The 23,366-nt window shown below is 38.5% G+C and overlaps 1 protein-coding gene and 1 pseudogene across 2 annotated transcripts in view; both read right to left on the bottom strand.

The window, feature by feature from the left end:
• HTR2C (5-hydroxytryptamine receptor 2C) overlaps nucleotides 1-23,366 on the bottom strand; it is a 121,043-nt gene that overhangs the window by 73,804 nt on the left and 23,873 nt on the right. The gene's annotated exons all lie outside the window — the stretch shown is intronic.
• On the bottom strand, nucleotides 3,224-4,753 carry LOC115284276 (annotated as a pseudogene).

The raw sequence follows: 23,366 nt of genomic DNA, 5'->3' as shown, positions 1-23,366 counted from the left end.
TGAGGGAAGTCGAAATAATGATTCTCTCTTCAGGCATGATGCTGGTTATCGACTGGGTTGTGGCATAAGAAACTTAGGTTGGTAATAACCGTATATTTCAATCTGGATTGATGGGGGAGGCAAAGGCAAGAAAAATGTAGTTTAAATTTCCTTACAGCTTGCCTCAGCTCCTCAGTGTTTGTTTTATTAAAAACTAAAAGTAACCTTATCTTTACAGCAGCAGACCCCTTAAGATCTTGAAAGCCTTGCTTTCAAATTCCTTAGAAACATACTTTACGTCTACCCCCCACTCCCTTGACAAATTTAAAATAAAATAATCAGCCACCCCTCACCCTTGCAAGCGCAGCTTTTTCTGCCCGTGGGCATCTCCTGGTGCTGTTTTTTGCATGAAAAAAATCAAGAATTCTTTCTTAGCCGTTTGCTCACGAACCCCACTTCAAATTTCATCACGGATGGAGGTTACAATTGTGGCCGTATAAATGTGTTTTAAACAATTACTAACTGGGGCACCTGGGTGGCACAGTTGGTTAAGTTTCTGACTTTTGTTTTCAGCTCAGGTCATGATCTCAGGGTTTGTGAATTCCAGCCTCCCATTGGGCTCTGCACTAACAGTATAGAGCCTACTTGGGATTTTCTCTCTCCCTCTCTCTGCCTCTCCCCTACTAGCGCTGTCTCTGTCTCTCTTAAAATAAATATATAAATAAACTTACAAAAAAAAAGTAAAGTGGTGCCTGTGTGGCTCAGTCTGTTGAGAGTCTGAGTTTAGCTCAGCTCATGATCTCACAGTTGGTGGGTTTTAGCCCCATGTTGGGCTCTGCGCTGACAGCTCAGAACCTGGATTCTGTGTCTCCCTCTCTCTCTGCCCCTCCTTTGCTCATGTTCTCTCTTTGTCCCTCAAAAACAAATGTTAAACATTTTTTAAAAAGTAAATTATAAAAAGATTATTGCTCTATACAGTAAGATTTTTGCACTCACTGTAGAAGTGCTATTATGCCTCAAAACAAAATAGTACTCTCCTAGAAATACAGATTATCTAGTGGAATATGATAAGAAGATACAGAAAAAAGAATACACACCTAAAAGATTTTAAAGAACTTTATTTTTGGATAATTTCATACGTAGAAAAGTTGCAATGGTAATAGAGGTTTCATATATTCCCATCCAGTTTTTCACATTTTTCATATCATCTTATGGTAATATACTTGTAAAGTCCAGTAATCAAATATTTGCACATTAAGACAAATGGACAAAAAAAAGAACTCAAAATGGATTAAAACTGTGAATGTAAGACCGGAAATCATAAAACAAGAAGAAAGCACAGGTGCTAAGTTTCTTGACAATTATCATTTTGGATCTGACTATAGAAGTAATGGCAACAAAAGCAAAAATAAACAAATGGGTCCACATTAAACCAAAAAGCTTGTGCACAGTTAGATAAGAAACCATCAAGCAAAATAAAAAGGCAACCTACTGGATGGGAAAAGATACTTGCAAAACATGTATTTATGAAGGGCTTAATAGCTAACTACTTAAATAACTCTTATAATTCAACAACAAAACCCCAAGCAATGTGGTTTAAAAAGAAGCAGAATCAAAGATTCTAGTCTGTGGGAGTAGACCTTTCCCACAGAAGCATACAGATGGCTAACAGGTGTATAGAAAGATGTCCAATATCACACATCATCAGGGACATGTGACTCAAGAACTAAGATACAGTTCTGAAAGAAATTTCTCTGCATATACAAATTGAGGCATTGTGCCTACTTATTTGTTCCCATGAAATTTTGGAAGGCTTTTTCAAAACTGATGGGTTTGTGTTGTGTGTAGTTCGCTGGGTGACCAGGCCTAGTGTAGATGGTTTACTCTCATTTTGGCGTATAGGATGGCTCAATGAAAGATTATTTTTTTAAGATATCAAATAAATAATACTTTAATTTTGGAAGACTCTAACTCTTCCCTGGAAAATAGTTTACTCAACCAAACAGTTCATTTGTTATATATTTTACAGTATGCTGAAATACTGCACTTAAAAAAACCTTTCTTAAAAAAAATAAACAAATTGTAAACTCAGATAACGAATTAATCATGTTGCCTACAAGTGCTGACAGTATCATTCTGTCATGCTCATTTCAACCACACTTCTTCAAAAAAAAAAAAAAAACAGGGTAGTATCAGTATTTATAACGTAAAGGATTTCCAAATACACAAATGTAGGATTTTTATAACAATTCATGAACTAAATGGGGTTCAGTTCAAATTACAAATGTCCACTTTTTATTCAAAACCACAGCACGTGTCTTGGACAGGATCCTTGCTGCCAATAAATCCCACAGTTGAGTGTCTAAAGTATTTTGAAAAATCCAGGTTTGTCCCGGTGTCTTTTGAGTGGAGAGGCAGGGTAACGGGAGCTAAGTGCTGTGTTTGATTCTTCTAGTTCTCAAATTAGAGTGTTCAATTTCATTTAAAGATTTTGGAAACCACTGTGTGGGTCCATCATCTTGGAATTGGCCTTTTAAAGTTTCATGTCTTCCTACAACATTTTCATGGACTCAGTTTTAATTCTTACAAAACATATATTTTAAGGCTACACAGCATTTTAAGAAACCAAGAGTATATCAAAACTTACTATAGAACCACAGAATAAACTGGTTTGGAACTAGAACAGTACAAAAAGAGAACAGCTCCAGGTACATAGATAAAGCACAATTAATAATTTGGAGGAAAAAAGGCTTACTTTCTCCATTCTGCTCCTTTTCTCCCAATCTCTTTAAACACACTTTGGGCAATATGTTTCAAAAATTTACCATAGAAAGAAAAAGACTAACTTCCTTTTTATACAAAAATAAGTAACAGGTTGTTCTGACTTTCATAGGAACTTTTGGGGTTTTTTTTGTTTTTTTGTGTGTGTGTTTTGTATTTTTTTTTTGGTATTTTGTAAAAGTTCATTTGAGTTTTTTTAAACTCACAGTCCATTAAATTCTCTCCTCTCCTTCTTTTAACAAACTTGTAACATCCCTTTTTGTATCCTTTTTATTTATATATTTATTTATTTTCCGTATAGTTTATTGTCAAGTTGGTTTCCATATAATACCCAGTGCTTGTACCCTTTAAGAGGATATTTAATACTATATTAAGCAGACAAACCACTCTACCTTTTCCTCTCTCTGTTTCTGCCCCCTGCCACATTCTTATTTTGATTTATTTTTTGAATTGCCACATACAACTAGTTACCACCGCCATAACTGTTACTTGACTGTAACATACCCCGGATGAGAGCTTTGATGGGGGTTTTACCTATCAAGTGAATGAAAAACAATTGCTCTATGACCGAGGAGGACACTGTGAGGAAGGAAGGGAGGAGAAGCAAAAGCTTTCCGAATCGCATTGGTTGGTCGCTGTACTGGTTCCTAACGTACTGTTCCAGAGCACACTGGGACTTTTCCTGGAAGCTTGCCACTTGCGCTGCATCGGAGAGACCTTTGGTGTCTGAAGTGAACAGAAGGATGGCCTTGAGGCAGCTGTACTCGGTGGGGTCGACGTGCAGAGCTTCGAACTTCTCCATCTGCCCTTGGATGATCCGAACCTTGTCCATGAAGGTGGCGACTTTGTCGGCAGGCATGGGCGTAGTGTGTAAGCTGGTCGAGACCAGGAACGGGATGACATGGGGTGGCATGGAGCACTGCACCCAGTTCAGCATGAACAGCTCGGGCCAGGTAAAGCGAAGCATGGCCACCTGGTCTTTAACTGGCAGGGCCGAGAAGAACGGTATGTTCCGGGCCCATTCCACAGCCGCGAAGAGCGCCCGGGCAGCCTGTTCGCAAAGGTGCTTAAAGCTCAGGATGGTGTTGGGCGGCATGCACTGGTCAGGGGACCACGGCGCGGGATTGGGCTCCGCGCTCAGGAGCACAGTTATATATCCAGACAAGTCTGGATAGCAGCCGAAGGGTTGGCCATAGGCCAGCGCGGGCTCACCATGGGCGGGAAGGGCGGCCGGTCTCCTGTTGGCGTTCACTGCTTCCTGTCTCATCCCGACGTCGAGGCACCTTTTGAAGCGGCAGAACTGGCAGTGGTTGCGACGGTACTGGTCAATGTAACAGTCTTGGTTGCCTTGGCATTTGAAGCTCATGTTCTTCTTCACACTGCGCCTGAAGAAGCTCTTGCAGCCCTCACACGCGAACTGGCCATAGTGCCTGCGGCTTGACCGGTCCCCGCACACCCTGCACTTGATTTCAGGTGGCAGCAGCTGCTCTTGGGGTGGCTGCGGTTGCGGGGGCTGTGGCTGTGGCAACTGGGCCTGAGCCGGCTGCTGCTGCTGCTCGTTATAAGCCTGAGCCGGCGGCTGCTGCTGCTCGTTATGGCCGTAGCCACCAAGGCCGCTCTGGCCACCAGCCGCCATTTTGGGTGGCATGCTGGCTGGGCCCCCCTGACTGGGCGCCTGTGGCACACACAAGTTATACAGCAGTGGGGTTGGCAGGGGTATTACCTGCAAGACTTTGATTTCTGGAAAGCCAGGCATCTCATTCTGGGGTTCGAGCTTCCCTTTGACTCCGGTTTCCATATCTGTGGGGGCCTCAGCCATATCTCCTGCTCCCCGGGCTGCTGAAAATGGCGACTCCCGGTCTCTGGCAACTGCGCCGCGCCTTTTGTGTGCGTGATTGTGCGACAGGACGTATGTGGCGCCCCCAGCAGGTTCGGGGGCTAGTCGGTTGAGATTGGTTCGTTTTTCTTTTTTTTGTTCCCACTTTTGCAACATTTTATCAATTTCATGTCTGGGCCAGTGTATTTGTTTGCCTCGACTCAGTTCTGTCAGTTTGGGGAGACTTCCCACCAGAAAGGGAGAGGTAGGTGCCGTAAGTGAGGGGGAGCAGAATATGACGTCAGAGAGGGAGGCTAGGGAGAACCGCAAGTGGATTGTCTGGCTTCAAGACAGAAATAGGAGGCAAAAAAAAAAAAAAAGAAAAAGAAAAAAATCTCTTTGAAGATCTCACTTGCTTTTACTCTCTCCCTCCCTCTCTGGTTCACTATCCCAGAAAAAAGATTATTATGGGTTTTTTAATTCAGGAGACTCTGTTACCCAGAAGTCGGTGACTAGTACAAATGCATGCCCAAGACTCTATTATTTCACGAAGTCAACAGTTGTAATTGCTTTTATCATTTCCATTCCCAATGGTGAGTCAGATGTTTTCTTGTTTTTTCTTTTTCTTCCTTCCTTCCTTCCTTCCTTCCTTCCTTCCTTTCTTTCTTTCTTTCTTTCTTTCTTTCTTTCTTTTTTTTTTTTTTTTTACCACAGTCACTTAATAAAATAAAAACCAGAATAAAGAAGCGACCAAGGCTCTTTAGCAAAGATGACATTCAGAGGAAACTTTTTTTCGCCAATAAAACAAAGTATAAAAACTCATTTTGAGGGAGAAAGCTAGGGAGAAATAGACTGATACACTCTGCAATGTGATTTCAGACCCACTAGATGACTTCAGAACTTAAGAGAACTGTTAGATTGAACCATATGAATGTGCTAGTATTCGACTCTTTTGACTTACAAAAATGTCAATTTCATAGAGCTTAACCTAATATCATCCACTTCTTACAGAATACATTTATGAGAAGCAGTACCATATCATACCTAAGGACTTTAGAATGTGATTGCTTAGAGACAAATCCTACCTCTGTCACTTAAAATATGTGTGATTTTGGGTAAACAGTTGTATCTCTCTGTGCCTCAGCTTTTTTTATCTGCACAATATTGAGTTGCATTATTAAAGTGTATTTATTTTGAGAGAGGGCAGGGGGGAAGGGGCAGAAAGAGAGACAAAAGATCCCAAGCCGGCTCCACACTGTCAGTGCAGAGCCCGATGTGGGGCTGGAACTCAAAAACTGTGAGATTATGACTTGAGGGGAAATCGAGAGTCCAGTGCTTAACTGACTGAGCCATCCAGGTGCCCCCATCCACTTTCCTAATATTGCTATTAAAGCTTTATTATTTTTCAATATAGTTTTATCAATGTACATTCATTCCCAACACAATTGTATGGAATCTATTGTTCCACGTGTTTGCCAACACAAGTATAATCACAGTTTAAATTCTGCTCATCTAGTGACTATTTACTGGTACTTAATTGTGGTTTTAATTTCCCTGATTACTAATAAGTTTGAGCAGCACGTATGTAAAGGTGCTCAAACTCATTTGGATTTCTTTTGTGGAGTACCTCTTCAACTTGAGCTTTTTGCCAATTGTATTCCTTGCTGCTTTTTAATTGATACATGGGGCACTATATTCTAAGACTATCATTCACTCAATGTATAGCTTGAACTTTTTTTTTTTTACCATTGCAAATCGCTGTGTGTTCTGGCTTGTGGTTAAAGTTGATCAAAAGCAGGTTCCTTCCACCCTACCACTCCAAGGCACTTTTCCTTACAAATTGTAGGGGTGAGGGTGTGGTTCATGTTTGGGTCTGGTTTACCCTTCTATCAGGGTATAGTTCTTTAGGGAGCCAACTTAAAATGAGGATGATCTGTTTGCGTTCCTGTCTGCATACTTTCAAACTCCCTTGTTTAGCAAATATCTGTATGGCAAAAAAGGTGCTTCAATCCTACATCTGGGTTCTGCCCTTGACTAAAATTTTGCTATCGTAATTCCTTACTAGCTTGTCAGTTCTCTGATATGTACACACACACATGCATGCACATGCACACACACATCCAATATACTTGTTTGGTGGTGTTCTAAAAAGCCTAGTCTGCCGTATTCAGAAAACAGAACTCATTGCTGAATAAACCTATAAAATCGTGTCCTGTGCCTAACGCCTCCAGTTCTCTTACAAATAAGTTGACATCTAACAAGGAGAAACCAGGCTCAGAACTAGAGAGACTTTCATTAAAGTGTAGAGTTATTTGAAATACTTGCTAGCCTTTAAACAAAACCATTCCCCAGTGGCCTTTCAGAGTACTGGTAATGGGAGTCTGAACGAGCTCAGGGCCCCACTGTTCACAAGAAGCACTTATCTGCTTAAGCTTAAAGGATTATTACTTAGAATAAGAGGCTGTTTTAGAGATTTTTTTATGTGTAAAACATTGCTACTGTTCACAGATGCTTAACACTGCTTCTGATCTGCGGCGCACGGAAGAAAACATATTCTGTGGTTCTAATGAGTGTAGGGAAGGGAGGAGAGAGACCTGCTTTGCCGCACACTATCCGTGTGTGTATGTCCACTTTGGGATTTAGTTTCCCTTCCGAAAGCTTGAGAAAGTTGCCTGTACTAACTGCCTGACGAGGTTCTTCAATGATAAATGGAAAGTCTGTGCATGAATGAGTTAAATATTTAGGGTATCAAGTACAGTCTCCCACCCAAGGTAACATGCCTCTACAATTAGTGCTTCCACTGTCCTTCTTAGTTACTCACTGAGCTGAACCAGGTTCGGGTCTAGGCACCCTTTATTACCTTAAAGACCTGAGGAGACAACTAGAAAATGAACCTGCAACAAGAGGCAGTTTGATCTTTTGCCAAAAGCCTTCGGAAATGGAGTCCTGGGGAGGTGGGTCAGTCCATGATTAAGGACAGTAGGATTTATACACAAAACTTCTCATATTCTCTTTCACCATTTGGCCTTATATGTTTTTTGATTTTCCATTTCTTTTGTTTATGCAGGGTCCCAAAAGATAGTGAAAAAAAGAGGATTAGGATGAGCACTGGAGCTTAAGTTTTTTTTTTTTCCATCCCTGACCTGGGACAGCAAAGATTCCTTAGTACACAGCACAGCTCCCCATCTAGGTCCCTAGAGGGTCAGTTACTGCCTCTTACATAGGATGCTTCGTGAGGGTAGCTCTGTTTTCAAAATGACAGACACACACTTTTTTTTAAACATGGAAATGGCAACAAAAGCACATATGAATGGGAAAATGAAATATGTATCATTATTTCTCTCTCCATTAAAATATATATATATATACATATATATATATAGTACACAAAGACACTAATCAAATACTATTTGCAAAGATAGATGGTAATTGCATTTGTAAGCTGGCTTATGAGATACTGCATTCTTTTTTCTTATTCTGTGATCTCATTTTACTATCCTACTTTTTTGGGGGACAGGTTGTCAGAAGTTGGTGGCATGTGAGGTTAAACATAATTTTCCCGATCACTTCTATTCAGGCCTTCTGAAATAACATTCTACTAAAAAAAATTCTTCCGAGTAATTTCATTAATAATATCACAATATCATGCACATACAATAAATGCCAGATGTTCCGTACACATGACTGCAGACCTTCAATGCCATCTGTTAGATATTCATGTCTGTTTCATAGATGAAGAAATTGTGATTTAGAAATAAAAAGTCATTTGTCCCAGGTGAGAAGATGGTAACATAAGGATTTAAATTTGTGTTCATCTGACACCAAAACCCACTTTCTACAGCACTACGACACCTCGAGAAATACCACTGAGATTTAGTGGCATTTCATGCTTATTGCAATCCGCATTGACAGATGGACTGATGAGATGCCTCCAATACATTTCACTTGCATTATTAAAAAGCCTCTTTGAAAATGGAATGTGACTAATCCTTACATTGACAGTACCACCCACAATTGGTGCAGGACTTTATTTGCTGCCGAACATTTGTTGTCATGTAGACATAGGCATTATCCATTTCTGCATTTCATCTTATTTCCTAAAGGACGTTACAAAACCACTATGTGTGTCAAGGATTTTAATTAGAAATGGGTGGCTCAGTCAATTGAGTGTCTGACTCTTGATTTCAGCTCTGGTCATGATCCCAGGGTGGTGGGATTGAGCTCCTCATCGGGCTCCACTCTGAACATGGAGCCTGCTTAAGATTCTCTCTCTCTCTCTCTCTCTCTCTCTCTCTCTCTCTCTTTCTCTCTCCCCCGCTCCCCACTCCTCTCCCTGGCTTGCACGCTCTCTCTCTAAAGTAAGATAAAAAGGAAAGAAAAAAGCAATGGCTATTTCAGCCTTCCATGAGTTACCCTTAGTCAGAGTCACTGAATTTAGGCACTGCTGATTTTGAAATTTCTCTAGGAACTGGGCAGTAAATTAAAACAAAAAAAACCCCACAAGAATTCAGTAGCTTCAAATTGTGACTCTGACACTTTTGGTATGATGTTGAATAATTATACTCCAAAGCCATTGCTTCCTTATCTGTAAGACAAGATAAAAATATACACCCTGTAATGTTATGTTATTGTGAGGCTTAGATGGAGTAATGCGTGATCAGCAGAATTCCTGGTACTATAGTAACAGTAAACAAACCTGAAGCTACTATTTTAAAAGAACAATTTCTCTACGAATTATTCAAGGCTGATGCTGAAAATTAGAAATTTTACCTATTGACACGAAAATAGAAAATGCTAGCCTATGTGCCATTTAAATTGACTATTTTTTTAAAAAGTTCGTAAGTTCCACGGGGCATCTGGGTGGGTCAGTTGGTTGAGCATCCGACTTCAGCTCAGGCCATGATCTCACAGTTTGTGAGTTTGAGCATCGCGTCGGGCTCTGTGCTGACAGCTCAGAGCCTGGAGTCTACTTTGGACTCTGTGTCTCCTCCTGTCTCCCCTGCTCATGCTGTGTCTCTCTGTGTCTCTCAATAATAAATTTTAAAAATGTTAAATAAAGTAAGTTCCATAAGAGACTCTTAAATATGGAGAACAAATAGAGGGTGACTGGAAGGGCTGTGGAAGGGGAATGGGCTATATTCCTAATGTCAAGCACAAAGCCTAATACATGGTGAACTTTTTTTTACTTTTTTCTTAAAAGTTTTTTTATTTATTTTGAAAGAGAGAGAGAGTGAGCATGAACGGGGGAGGGGCAGAGAGAGAATCGCAAGCAGGCCCTGCATTAATGGGGTTCAGACTCACAAACTGTGAGATCCTGACCTGAGTCAAAATCGAGAGTGGGGCGCTTAACCGATGAGCCGCCCAGGCACCCTCAGAGTGAACTTTCAATAACTGTTTGGTGACCTGAAATATTGGCACATGATCCCAGAAGGATCTTCCATTTCCCCTTAGGCCTTATGAAACTATGCAGAATGAGGCAGGTTTTAAAACATGAACATAAAACTAATTGCACTAGCAGTAGATGAATTATGAATGCAGAGAAAGGAAATCAGGAAAAATTTTCCAAAAAAGCATGGCAGGGGCGCCTGGGTGGCTCAGTCGGTTAAGTGTCCAACTTCAGCTCAGGTCATGATCTCGCGGTTCATGGGTTCGAGCCCCGCGTCGGGCTCTGTGCTGACGGCTCAGAGCCTGGAGCGTGCTTCAGATTCTGTGTCTCCCTCTCTCTCTGACCCTCCCCTGCTCGTGCTGTCTCTCTCTGTCTCTCAATAATAAATAAAAAACATTAAAAAAATAAAAAAAATAAAACAAAAAAGCGTGGCAGTAATTTCACTGTATAGTATCTAATTTAAACACTTTTTCATTATAGTTAATAAGGACCAGCAGAAGCCCTTATATAGGCAGTTATGCATTTATTTCTCATTTTATTAATGGTCATTTTATTTATGTTTTAGTGCCATTTTTTAACACAGCATATAGTAATTGAGGAAAATTTTTTGTGAATATATTAGTAAGTTTTACATAATGTTTTGTCATCATATTTCTGTTTCGTAGTATTTGTCACGATATCTTAAGCTATATCTATTTTTCTTGCACAGGAACTAGTAAGAATTTAGATATCTCTAAAAATTCAAATATACACGCAGTTGTATTTGTAATAAACTATTAGTGAAAAGATGCAGTCCTGAATGTATATGTAACATTAAATTGCATTTCTCTATTTTTCTTCAATGTTGAGTTGGCTTTGAGTGTATCTAGGTGGTATGAAGAGGACCATTTATGAAGCAATTTGGTAGCTGGGGAAATGCCATCTAGTTTATAATAGTCATTTAAATACTGCCACTGTGAGCCCTTTATTCACCGGTTGATCATGGAGACATGTCCCTCCACTGTACTCCTAAACTATGTATTATGTGTTCAATATATTGCATCATTAGCATGTAACCCCACATTGTTCATTATCCCTCCTATTTACTTAAAATTTTGTTTTATTTTATATATTTATTTAGAGAGGGAGAGGGAGAGAGAGAGAGAGAATCCCATGCAGGCCTTGAACTTACAAACTGTGACATCGTGACCTGAGCCAAAATCAAGAATCAGATGCTCAACTGATTGAGAAACCCAGGTTCCTCTGTTCATTATCTCTTTTTCTAAATTGTGCTTCCCACTAACACATACAAACACACACATGCATAAATATATTATAAACTGTCTTGTAGGCAGGGGTTAGGATGGACACATTTGTATATCTCACTGTGTTTTGTTTGTTTAGAGCTAAAAAAAAACACAGATATTCAATGTGTTTTATATTCACTGTGATCTGGTACTTGAGTTATAGTAGTTTAATTATGAGGTTTATTTTCTTTGGTCATTGTTATAACATCTCCATCCTGGTGGCTAACTGGTTGTTTCTGGGCCCATGAGAGTTTCTTAGAGTATTAAAGAGGGTAGAGTTTGGACACAAGGATGAATGTGGCCTTTGGGTAATATAAAGGTTTTACTTTCATTTAGATAGATATTTTAGAAAGGATGATAAAACCAAATCTGATAGCTCTAAAATTAAACGTACAAAGTGAAAGCTGTTTTGAGAACTATTTGATTTACTTAGTTAATAAAGGACGATGTTTAGTTTCAGGCCTTGGATGAATTCTCTCATTTCAGTGATCTGATTCGGCTGACTAAAAATGTACGTGAACATGTAATTGCCATTTTTGGAATGCACCTGTTGTTCACCAGAAGAGATCTGTGAGAGATCAGATCAATATCCCAAGATTGCATTGACAAATATTACTTTTATTGTCGAAAAAGAGCAATTGTTCTGCCATACTGTTCTGTGATAGCTACAACATTGTTTCCGTTTTGAGATGACTTAAGAGCCTGTGACTCCAAGTTGACAAAGATTACTCCAGGATTTAACCTTTCGAAATTATATATGGCTATTTCATTTTTTTTTAAAAAGAAGGAAATAAATAGCCTATTTAAAAATTTATTTTGAGAAAGAGTGAGCATGAGCAGGGGAGGGGCAGAGAGAGAGAGAGAGAGAGAGAGAGAGAGAGGGAATCCCAAGCAGGCTCCACACTGTCAGCACAGAGCTGGATGCGGGGATTGAACTCACAAACCGTGAGATCTGACCTGAGCCGAAGTCAGATCCTTAACTGACTGAGCCACTCAGGCACCCAAGCATATTATCTCCAAGTCAATACATACGCATTGTTTTTTTCCTGCCAGATTGGTTAGGTATGGCTAATAATACTTATAATGGAGGACTGCTCTGAGGTTTTGATGAACAATATAAGTAGAAATATTAAATTTGAGGAACTTCTATTGTTTCTGTGACACAGCAAAGCAAACTGGAAAGAATATAGACTTTGAGGTTAGATCCATATTTCCCCAATCATACAACCTGGACTGCGGTTTTCTTATTTTTAAAAGGTAAGTAATAGCACCTACCTTATGTAGTTGTGTTAGGTTAAGTCCTAAGTTTTGAGTAAAGTGTTTGGCATATACCTGGGCCCCAATGTATATCATAGCTATCCTTATTATTAGTCTTATTTTTGTTATTGTTATTGTTTTATAGCAGATAGGCATAGAGTAATTTCCTTAAGGCCGTAAGTTCGGTAGGTTGAAGTTTACCTTTGTTGTCCTACTATTGTTCCTTTCTGTACTCTTATTTTTATTTCTTATTTTTTCTTAATTTAAAAAAATTTTTAAAACATTTATTGTTGAGAGACAGAGAGAGACAGCGTGAGCAGGGGAGGGTCAGAGAGAGAGGGACACACAGATTCCAAAGCAGGCTCCAGGCTTTGAGCTGTCAGCACAGAGCCCGACGCGGGGCTCGAACCCATGAACCATGAGATCATGACTTGAGCCACCCAGGTGCCCCTTAATTATTTTTAATGTTTATTTTTGAGCAAGAGGGAGAGACAGACAGACAGACAGAGGGATCATGAGCAGGGGAGGGGCAGAGACCTAGGGAGACAGAATCCAAAGCAGGCTCCAGGCTCAGGGCTGTCAGCACAGAGACCGACACGGGGCTCAAACTCCCATACCTCAAGATCATGACCTGAGCTGAAGTTGGATGCTTAACTAGGTGCCCAACTTTCTGTACTTTCATTTTTCCTATTAACTATCACCTGTGTGCACTGTTAAAATTTTTTTTCATGTATGTAATCCTAACACATGTCTGAAAAAAAACACAAGAGAACATGAGAGAGAGCTACAAGGGTCATATAATGGCATGAGCAGTGTCTTTTGAGATTCTTTGTTTATTTCACAGTAAAAACTAGACAGTTCTTAATCACACTGGCACTATATTTTACAGCAGAATTAAATACAGTCTTAGATTTCCTTACTGCCTCTTCCGTCTTTTATGTGGTTATTTACATGACTAATTAGAATGAAACTTTAAAGTGTTAGAAAGCCACAGTAAAATTAATTCAGTAATTTGTAATTATTTAAGAAATGGTGGTCTTCAATAATTACCCGTATATTTTTAAATAAAATAAATTTTGGGGAAATCGTCATTTACATTTCCTACTATACTTAAACTGTAAGACATTTGCCTTACTTCATTATAATTAAACAGAGCAAATATATATCATATTAATATATATAATATTAAAACCAAGGAAATACCTCCAGAATATTTGCTTTAGTAGAGGTGGAAGTACACAGTTTATATTTTCATATGCATACCTTTTTCTAAGTGTTTACATATTTATTTTTTTTTGAAAGAGAGAGTATATGCAGGGAGGGGCAGAGAGAGAAAGAGAGACAGAGAGAGAGAGAGACAGAGGGAGACACCGAATCTGAAGAAGTCTCCAGGCTCCAAGCTGTCAGCACATACTCCAATGTGGGGCTCGAACTCACTAACTGGAAGATCATGACCTGAGCCCAAGTAGGACGCTTAACCGCCTGAGCACAGGCACCCCTATATGCATATTTTTTAATTGTGGCCAGAGACTTTGCTCAATTCAATATAAAAAACAATATCTTAAAATTGTGTCAAGATTTACAGCTTACTAAATTTTTTTCAATTTCGTTCTTTAATCTTTACAAACATCTGTAAAGTAGATGCTAGGTGAGATAACATAGATTAAAATAGTTACCATAGTAAGTACAGTTAAAGCTATTCATTCATAGAGGAGAATCCAATTCTTAGCGATAGCCATTCATTTGCCCCAAGTCACAAAATTAATATGATATTATTTAAGAGTCATTTGATCAAAAACATCTAGTTAAAACAGTACTTTTTAGTCAGAATTGGAGCAAAGAACAGGAAACTACAAAATTCAAATATGTATATGATTAACATTAATATTTAGCTTTAATATAATTATTCTATTCAATTATTTTATTTTATTTTTAATTTTTTAATGTCTTTTATTTATTTTTGAGAGACAGAGAGAGATAGCACGAGCAGGGGAGGGTCACAGAGAGAGAAGGAGATACAGAATCTGAAGCAGGCTCCAGGCTCTAAGGTAGCTGTCAGCGTGGGGCTCGAACCCACAAACCGCGAGATCATGACCTGAGCCGAAGCCGGACGCTTAACTGACTGAGCCACCCAGGCGCCCCTCAACAATTTTATTTTTATTGATAATTAAGCAAAATGTACTATAATGTTCAGTAGAAATAATTTGCTATCTTTATGTTTTACTCCAACTGCTCTTTTAGAGAACACAAGGGTTGCTTACAATGGTTTTTATGTCCCACCCATGGGTGACATTCATGTATATACATATATTGTAATCAAGTTTTTGAGGAATTGAAAATTAGACTTCAGTCTCTCACCTCACAAGAAAGACTCCGAAGAACATAAGGAATTGAGGCCCCTGGGTGGCTCAGTCTGTTAAGCCTCCAACTCTTGGTTTTGGCTAACAGTTTGTGAGTTGTTGATCTCACAGTTTATGAGTTCGAGCCCCCAGTCAGGCCCTGTGCTAACAGCACAAAACCTGCTTGGGATTTCTCTCTTCCTCTCTTTCCGACCCTCCACAGCTTGCTCTCTCTCTCTCAAAAACAATAATTAAAAATTTAAAAAAAAGAACATAAGGAATTTACTTTTCATTATTTACACTCTATTTTGAATGTTTTCCATTTCAAATTAAATATATGAAAGTTAGCTTGAGTTATTAGTTCAATAGAACATATTTATTTACCTTCCTCCTCTGTACTTGTTACTAAACAATGAAACCCAGAAAAGTTCTTTCTCCCTATAAATATAAATATGAAGAAGACATTGAACTAAGAATATATGAGATGGAGTTAAATAGAAAAATAAATAAGTGCTTGGTAAATATTAAATGTCGTTCTTTTAGTTCTCCTTCAAGGTTTCTTTCTACATAATTTTGAGGCGAAAATACTGTGTTTTTCATTAGCTAGTGTAATACTTTGGGGTTCTAAAAACTGAACTCGATTAGAATAAGGAAAGGTTTTGCTCTGAAGAAGATGGTCTGATGTAATTACCCTCTGTGTACTGTAAGTACTGATTCAGACTACTTTCTTTCCTGCTGCTTTCTGAATAGGGTTAAAACCCACAGATGTTGTGACCCTACAATTACACAGAAAATAGAAATAAGGATCTGCCATGGCTTGGGAGACTTTGTAATCGTATACACTTCTATAAAGACCCTCAAATATCACGTAACATGTAATTAAATAATGATAATAGAGATAAATTGGGGCATCTGGGGGGCTCAGTCGGTTAAGTGTCTAACTCTTGATTTTGGCTCAGGTCATGATCTCACAGTTTGTGAGTTTGAGACCCACTTTGGGCTCTGTGCTGACAGCTTGGAGCCTACTTGGGATTCTTTCTTTCCCTCTCTCTCTGCTCTTCCCCCACTTGTTCTCTCTCTCTCTCTCTCTCTCTCAGAGAATAAATAAATAAGCATTTTTTTTAAAAAGAAAAGAAAATAGAGATAAATAAACAGGTAATTCAAATTCTATCTCTACTACTTATTTTATTAGCCATTTCTCAGTAAGAAATCCACAGTGTTAAAAAAAAAAACCTCACTCAACCTGTTTGTCATATTGATATTTTTACTTAAAAAAGAAACACTGTCCTGTCATTAAGTCATGGAAAAAACTCACAAAGCTTACTTTTGGGACTTCATGTTTTGTGAACAATGTGCAAAGCACCTTGTATTTGCTATATTTTGAATGCAAAGCAATTAGAGTGCAGAGATTTTAGATTTCTGATCCTTTATGTAACATAAAACAAAGTTCAGCACTCACAGAATATAGGAATTTGACTAAGATAATTTCAGACTCCAAGTGAGTAACTTGTTCAAAGTGACATCAGTAGGAAGCTTAATTATAGAATCTCAAAAACATAGAAAAAAACCTAGAAAATATCTAGTTCAAATGCCTACTCAGCAGAAATTCCTTGTACGAACTCCAGTAATGGAGTTTCCTTGGAAGGTAGAGTTTTTCATCAGTAAAGACCCATTGAACTGACCCCTAATCTGCTTCTTTCCTTTTCTTTTACCATTTATCTGACTCGTACCTTTTGGAGCCAGAGGAACACGAAAATCCATCAACTAACTGAAGATGTATTATGACTCTTCCCCACTTGTTCTTAATTGTATTTTCTAATCACATGGTAACAAAGTCATTGAAACCTGGGCTTTCAAACTTTGTGTCTAAGAGGGTGTTAAGAGTCTGAAATGCCCCAAAACGCATTATATATGCAGTATCTATGTAAAATAATGAAATTATTTTGAGGAAAGCTATGGTTCTAAAAGAGTGCCCCTCAGCCAGGACCATGCATAGCCCAGTGAAGATACAATTACTGTTAACTATTATTAGCACTGTAGGTTCTGGAGAAATCACTCCTGGATTTATAGGAGATGATTCTTTTTAGTTATGCTACTCTGTGTCTTGGGAGCCATCTCAAGTTAGGAAGCAGGATTCAGCATTGGTTTAAGTCTTCAGGACCATAGCACGTTCCATATTTCCAGGGCTCAGTGACAGAAACACAAGTCTGACGAGCTGGGGAAGTGGGGCCCTTAATATCCGCGAAGGAAAGGAAAACGGGTGGTAGCTTTTTATGGCCCTAAGATGAGGTAAAATCGTATGCTTCAGTTTTCCTAATCTTTGTCGACTATGAGCAGTCAGTGAGGTAATGGACACAGTAAGTGCTGAAGGATCAGAGTATGTCCCCCCAAAACAGGCCACTTTGCATTAAGAATTATTTTGAGCTGAAAGTAACTGAGAGATAATAGATGCAGAAAAAGTTCTCCACCCTGCTCTTTTCTATGTAAAGGTAGAGTATTAATTTCTCTTTTTTAAGGTTTCTCTCTCCCGTGCCAGGAAGAGAATTACTCTCTCTATGTATGTATATATACATATATATATATTTGTGTGTGTATAGTTTATATACAGGTTATATATAGAGAGATTATATATATAAAGGTTTATTTATATACAGTTTATAGATTATATATAAAGGTTTATTTTATTCATTTATTTTTTATATCTAATGATATTTATTTATTTATTTTAATATGTGATTTATTGTCAAGTTAACTAACATACAATGTATACAGTGTGCTCTTGGCTTTGGGGGTAGATTCCCGTGATTCATCACTTACAAATAATCCCCAGTGCTCCTCCCAACAAGTGTCCTCCTCAATGCCCATCACCCATTTCCCCTCTCCCCCACCCCCCATCAACCCTCAGTTTATTCTCTGTATTTAAGAGTCTCTTATGGTTTGCCTTCCTCTCTGTTTGAAACTATTTTTCATTTTAGTCATTTATTCATTTTATTCTTATTTGTTTGTTTATTTATTTAATTCATTTCTGGGGGGGTAGAGAGAGAGAGAAAAAGAGAGCAGATGAGGGACAGAGGAAGAGAAGGAGAGAAAGAGAGAATCGCAAGCCAACTCTGTACTGTTAGCATGGAGCCTGCCTGACGTGGGGCTTGATCCCTGGAAACCACGAGATTATGACCTGAGCTGAAATCAAGAGTCAAAAGCCTATTCACCTGAGCCAGCCAAGCACCCTGAAGAGAATTACTCTTAATCACTGGAAACACAGTTATCTTTCCCAGGATTGTACAACATTGAATGTGTATAGCAAACCTTATGAAAATAATGTTGATCTTCCATTAGTTTTTTCCATATATTTACCTGCCACAGTATATCACCCCAGAAACTCAAAGCCCTTTTCTTTTGTCTTGGCACTTCTCCCACTATATTGCTCTTTGTTAGGATGGTACATAATAAGCCTCACATCCAACTGCTTCTTTGTGTCTTCCTTTCTATGAAGGTCTTCATATGCATCGTCATAAAGTCTTTTGTTAATCTGCCTTTTGCCAGTTTACTTGGCGGGATTCCAGGGAAGTTTTTCCTCCCATAGAGTGCTCAATTAAAGTTAGCTATTATAATTAGTATCATCATCTTCCTTACTATCAGGGCATGACACCAAGCAAGCATTTAGCTTAGACATTGCTACCTATATGCCTTACAGTTATTATGGGAATGGTAATTAAAATTGCCTTTTGAATATATTTTGTGAATTTATGAAAGCAGTAATTAATCTGTCAGAGCTGCGTACCTCTAAGGAAAAAAGAAGAGAAATAAAGTGCAAAGAATAACTAGAGAGAACAAACTCTAGAGATACAAACAAAACCAGAACTTCTGGATTGTATTCTTTAATATAGGTCACCGTAATTTTCTGTAAGAATAGTGAGTGCCATTGTTCCTTTTTACACTTAAAATTGAAACTTACCTGGTAAAGAGGTTTTTTTTTTTAACCAGAGGTAAAGAGCCTGCAGTAAAACGATTATGTGTATTTGAAGAGGGAAAGGAGATATTAGAAGAAATTTAAACCAACAAGTTTGGTTGACCTGTGAAATACTCATAGGTCTAACTGTGTGGGGGCAGGAAATTCCCAGTATCTCACCTCATGAGTTACTCATTTATTCATTTAAAAAATGCCAGATACAGGGATAAAGTCTAGGTATGAACAAGTACACAAGACTGGCAAGGTCACTGCTTAGCCATTCAGAGGGCTGAAGAAGCCAATCTGCAAATTAACTCTAAATTATCCCTCTAGAGTGTGTAAACCCCAGGGAGACAACAATAAGGAAAACAAGAAAAAGAAAACAAAAGGTTGTTTTACACAGAGCTTTTGTGAAGGGGGCAGGGACAAGTGTTGCTCTTTCAATGTTTGGATAACAGAACATTCAACCAATTATGGAGGGATGTAGTCCTACATTTTGCAAGTCCTACGGTAAGACTGAGGCGGGGCACCTCGGTGGTTCTCATCCTGTATCCAGACAATAAAATCAAAATCAGGGGCGCCTGGGTGGCTCAGTCGGTTGGGAGTCCAGCTTTGGCTCAGGTCATGATCTCATGGTTCATGGGTTTGAGCCCTGTGTCGGGCTCTGTGCTGACAGCTAGCTCAGAGCCTGGAGCCTGCTTCAGATTCTGTGTCTCCCTCTCTCTCTGACCCTCCCTTGCTCGCACTGTCTCTGTCTCCCAAAAATAAAATAAAATAAAAATTAAAAAAAAAAGATGGAGGCAAATGCAGTACCATGTGATATCTCGAGGGCAGCACCAGGTAACAGCACCCAAGCCAGGTAAGCAGCAGTCTCATGGAAGGCGCTGGTGGTGAAATGGCAGAACATCAGAAGAGACCACAATGCTTGGTGGGAGATTGTGGATGCCCAACAAACATGGCGATACTCAGCAGATGCCCAGCAAATGATGTTGGATGCCAGTGGCGGATGATGAATGCTCAGTGGGAGATGACGAATGACCAGTGGGTACAGTAAATGGTGGCAGGTGATGGTGGATATATACGTGCTTGATTAAAGCCCAAAACAGCTGCAGCGGTGCGTGACACAGATTGAGGTATTCATGATTACATGTGAGACAACTCATAGGGACGTGTAGAAATACTTGGACAGAAGCTGTGTATTTTTCTAGGGGACTGGAGAACTTGTTAAGCTAATAGAGATTAACAAGCCAGTGACGTTAGGGTGTTGACATCAAGATTGTCCCTCTTGTGCTCACAAACTGTGAGGCCTGTCTCCCAACTTCAGTGCGTTTAGGGACAACGTAGGCAACAGGAGTAAGACCGTTAAGTGTGAGAAAATGGGGACTAGTAGAAAACATGCCAAAGATGAATCTACACATTATTTAAAGGTACTCAGTTCACAAAGTTTTAAAATTGTTGGCTAGGCCCAAACAAAACTCACCTGCAGGCAGAAGTCAAATAAATGGCTTGCCAGTTCATGACCTCTGGTTTAGGTGAACACTGAGTATCGGTGTCATAGAACTTAATATATCATTTATCTAGGAATATATTATCACCTTTACACAAATAAGAAAATGAGCTCTGGGTATACAAATTTTGGAGCTGTTTTATATACATGAGAAGACTGTCTTATTATTTCTTAACCAATTCAAAGAAATCGGAGAGATTCTTTCTGTTTACCATGTGTTTATTTGTACAGACTATAGCTTTTCCGAAATATTTAGGGCAACTTGGTCTCCACTGAAAGAGTTTTGATGGAATCCCTGAAAACCCTTGGGATGACGGTGGAAAATAAGAGGGTGGATCTATAATTCCTAGATATATTCCCAACTTTCTTTTCCAAATGTATTTCTGGAGTCTGGGTTGGACAATATCTATCCTTTACTAAAAGGTATAAATGTCTAGAAAAAGGGAGTTAGAATTTTAAGGACTTCTTTAGAAGAAATGAAGAAAAAATTCTAAAATGGAGCAAGACTTAGTTTATGAGAATACTTCCCATTTAATGGAATAAATCCCAAAGAACATTTACCATCTTTATATATATTATATATGTAAATATATATACAATATGTATATAAATACACACATGTATATAAATATGTATATACATTTGTATATTGTACGTACATGTAGTAAATTTTAGGAAAGGAGCTAAACATTAGTTTGGTTAAACATTAGTTTTTTCATGTTTAACCAATGATAAAAACAAATCGTGGATATTCTTTTGTGAGGATTAAATGAGCTGATACATGCAAAATTTTTTGTAGAATGCCTAGAGAAATAGTATGTTCTCAATTAATGATATTTATTATAAAATGTGAAGATGAAATGTAATTGTAGTCTCGTGCTTTATGGAGTTACTGGTGAACAATTTAAAAAATTTTTAAAGTTTATTTATTTTTGGGAGAGAGAGTGAGAGAGATACAGAGAATGAACAGGGGAGGGGAAGAGAGAGAGAGGGAGACACATAATATGAAACAGGCTCCAGGCTCTGAGCTGTCAGTCAAGAGCCTGACTTGGGGCTCAAACTCATGAACCATGAGATTATGACCTGAGCCAAAGTCGGACACTTAACTGACTGAGCCACCCAGGCCCCCTACTAGTTAACAATTTTTATTCTCTCTTCTTCTAGTCTTCAAATCCTTTCAAATGAACATACTTAAATAGTTTATTGATTTTCTTTGTGTACAGACAATCCTCTGTATTATATAATATGTTATATATATTATATATGTATATTTTGATAACAACTAACCCTTTTAGAACTGACGCAGGAATTTTAGCTCTTAGACTTATTTCTGATCAACAGTTTTCTTGACTCAAGTGAACAGAGGACCAAACCCAATACACTTGACCTTCTCAATGGATACAAATGGAGTATTTAGGTAATTCTTACAACTAGCCCTACTAAAGAAAGATAGTATAAGGAATTTTTAAATTTTTTTAGAAAAATAAAGAGACGGTTAAGTGCTTTAGTCCATTAAACCTAGTTGAGAAACAATCCAAGGAGTCGAGATTGATAAGTCCCCTTCGTCTAAAGACCTAGCCAAACAGGCTTGAAGTCATGAACTGGAACGGCAAGATCATGACCTGAGGTGAAATTGGAAACTTAACCGACTGAGGCACCCAGGGACCCCCCAAAAAGAAATTCCTTTTGTTTGTGCACGAACACGGGAGGAAATTGTCACTATTATGTTGATGTTAAAAATTACTCATCTTTGTTCTTTATTATAGTATATACATCTAAGGTCAAAGTGTCCTTGTCAGAAAAAAAAGAAGAAGGGAGATAGTTCAAAAAGAATACTCAATAAATATTTTGTGCTCTTTTGTGGGATTTTTAACATGGGTGAGTCAGTTCATGCATTTGTGTCTATGTACCTTTGTATCGGCATTGATTTTGATTGAATGTGCTCTTTATTCTCCACTGTTAATTAGTTATTATCTGAACATTAATCTGTTCTGATAATCATCCAGTGTTTGCTCTGTTTGTATGAGGATGGCTGTATAAGAAAGCTTCATGTACTTAAAAATCTCAGAAAAAGCATCTGCTTTTCGAAGACCTAATAGGGACTTCAAAGCAATTTGATAATGAAACACTCTTAGGTTGCACATTCATTATCATTGTTAGGCTTTATTTTCTTCTGGGGTTCTGGAATGCTGATTTTTAATAACTGAAATAAATTGGGATATCATATAATCTTGAAAAAAATAAATGTGATATATTCACTTTTAATATATTGATTTGAATAAATTGTTGTAATTTATATAAACAATAAATGTATATAAATAGATCATCGGTTTTCTTAAAACTGTGGAGTCATAAGAAATCTGTTTGCAGGGCTGCCTGGGTGGCTCAGTCAGTTAAGCATCCGACTCTTGATCTCAGCTCAGGTCATGATCTCACAGTTTGTGGATCTGAGCCCCGCATCGGGCCCTGTGCTGATGACATGGAGCCTTCTTGGGGTTCTCTTTCTCCTTCTCTCTCTGCCCCTCCCCGGCTTGGGCTCCTGCTCTTTCTCTCTCCCTCAAAATAAATCTATTTGTAAGAAGAGAGGCATAATATCACATAATACTTGGCTGGCAAATTTTATTATTCGTGTGTGTGTGCATGTTTTCTAAGGTTTTACTCCTCCGAACTTTGTAATGTTACACCTGCTTATTTGCTGGAATCTTGGAGATCTGGCAAGAAATCGAGAGGATAATTGGTTTTCTAATACATGTTAAAAGGTATGTTAGGGCTGGATATTGTTTTTGAAGAACTAATAAAACTATCTGATACAAATATACTGGTGATTTTAAATAGGAGAGGAAAAAGACATTTCTGCTGGTGAATATAAATACTGAGAGATTTAACCTTTTATGAGGTAGCTTTTTTTGAGTGTCACCACCGGGGAAACTCAAGTTGAGTTTGTAGGCACACAGTGTCTCATCCACCTGAACAATTTGGATACTTGCACAGCAAAAGGGGAATTTACAAAGCAAAGGTAAAGACTTGACCTTATTATTTTAGGGTTCTCACTGTTTTTCTGTTTGG

The sequence above is a fragment of the Suricata suricatta genome, chromosome X, assembly GCF_006229205.1.
Source record: "Suricata suricatta isolate VVHF042 chromosome X, meerkat_22Aug2017_6uvM2_HiC, whole genome shotgun sequence".
NCBI classification, from domain to species: Eukaryota; Metazoa; Chordata; class Mammalia; order Carnivora; family Herpestidae; genus Suricata; species Suricata suricatta.
This window is presented reverse-complemented; position numbering and strand designations above follow the sequence as displayed.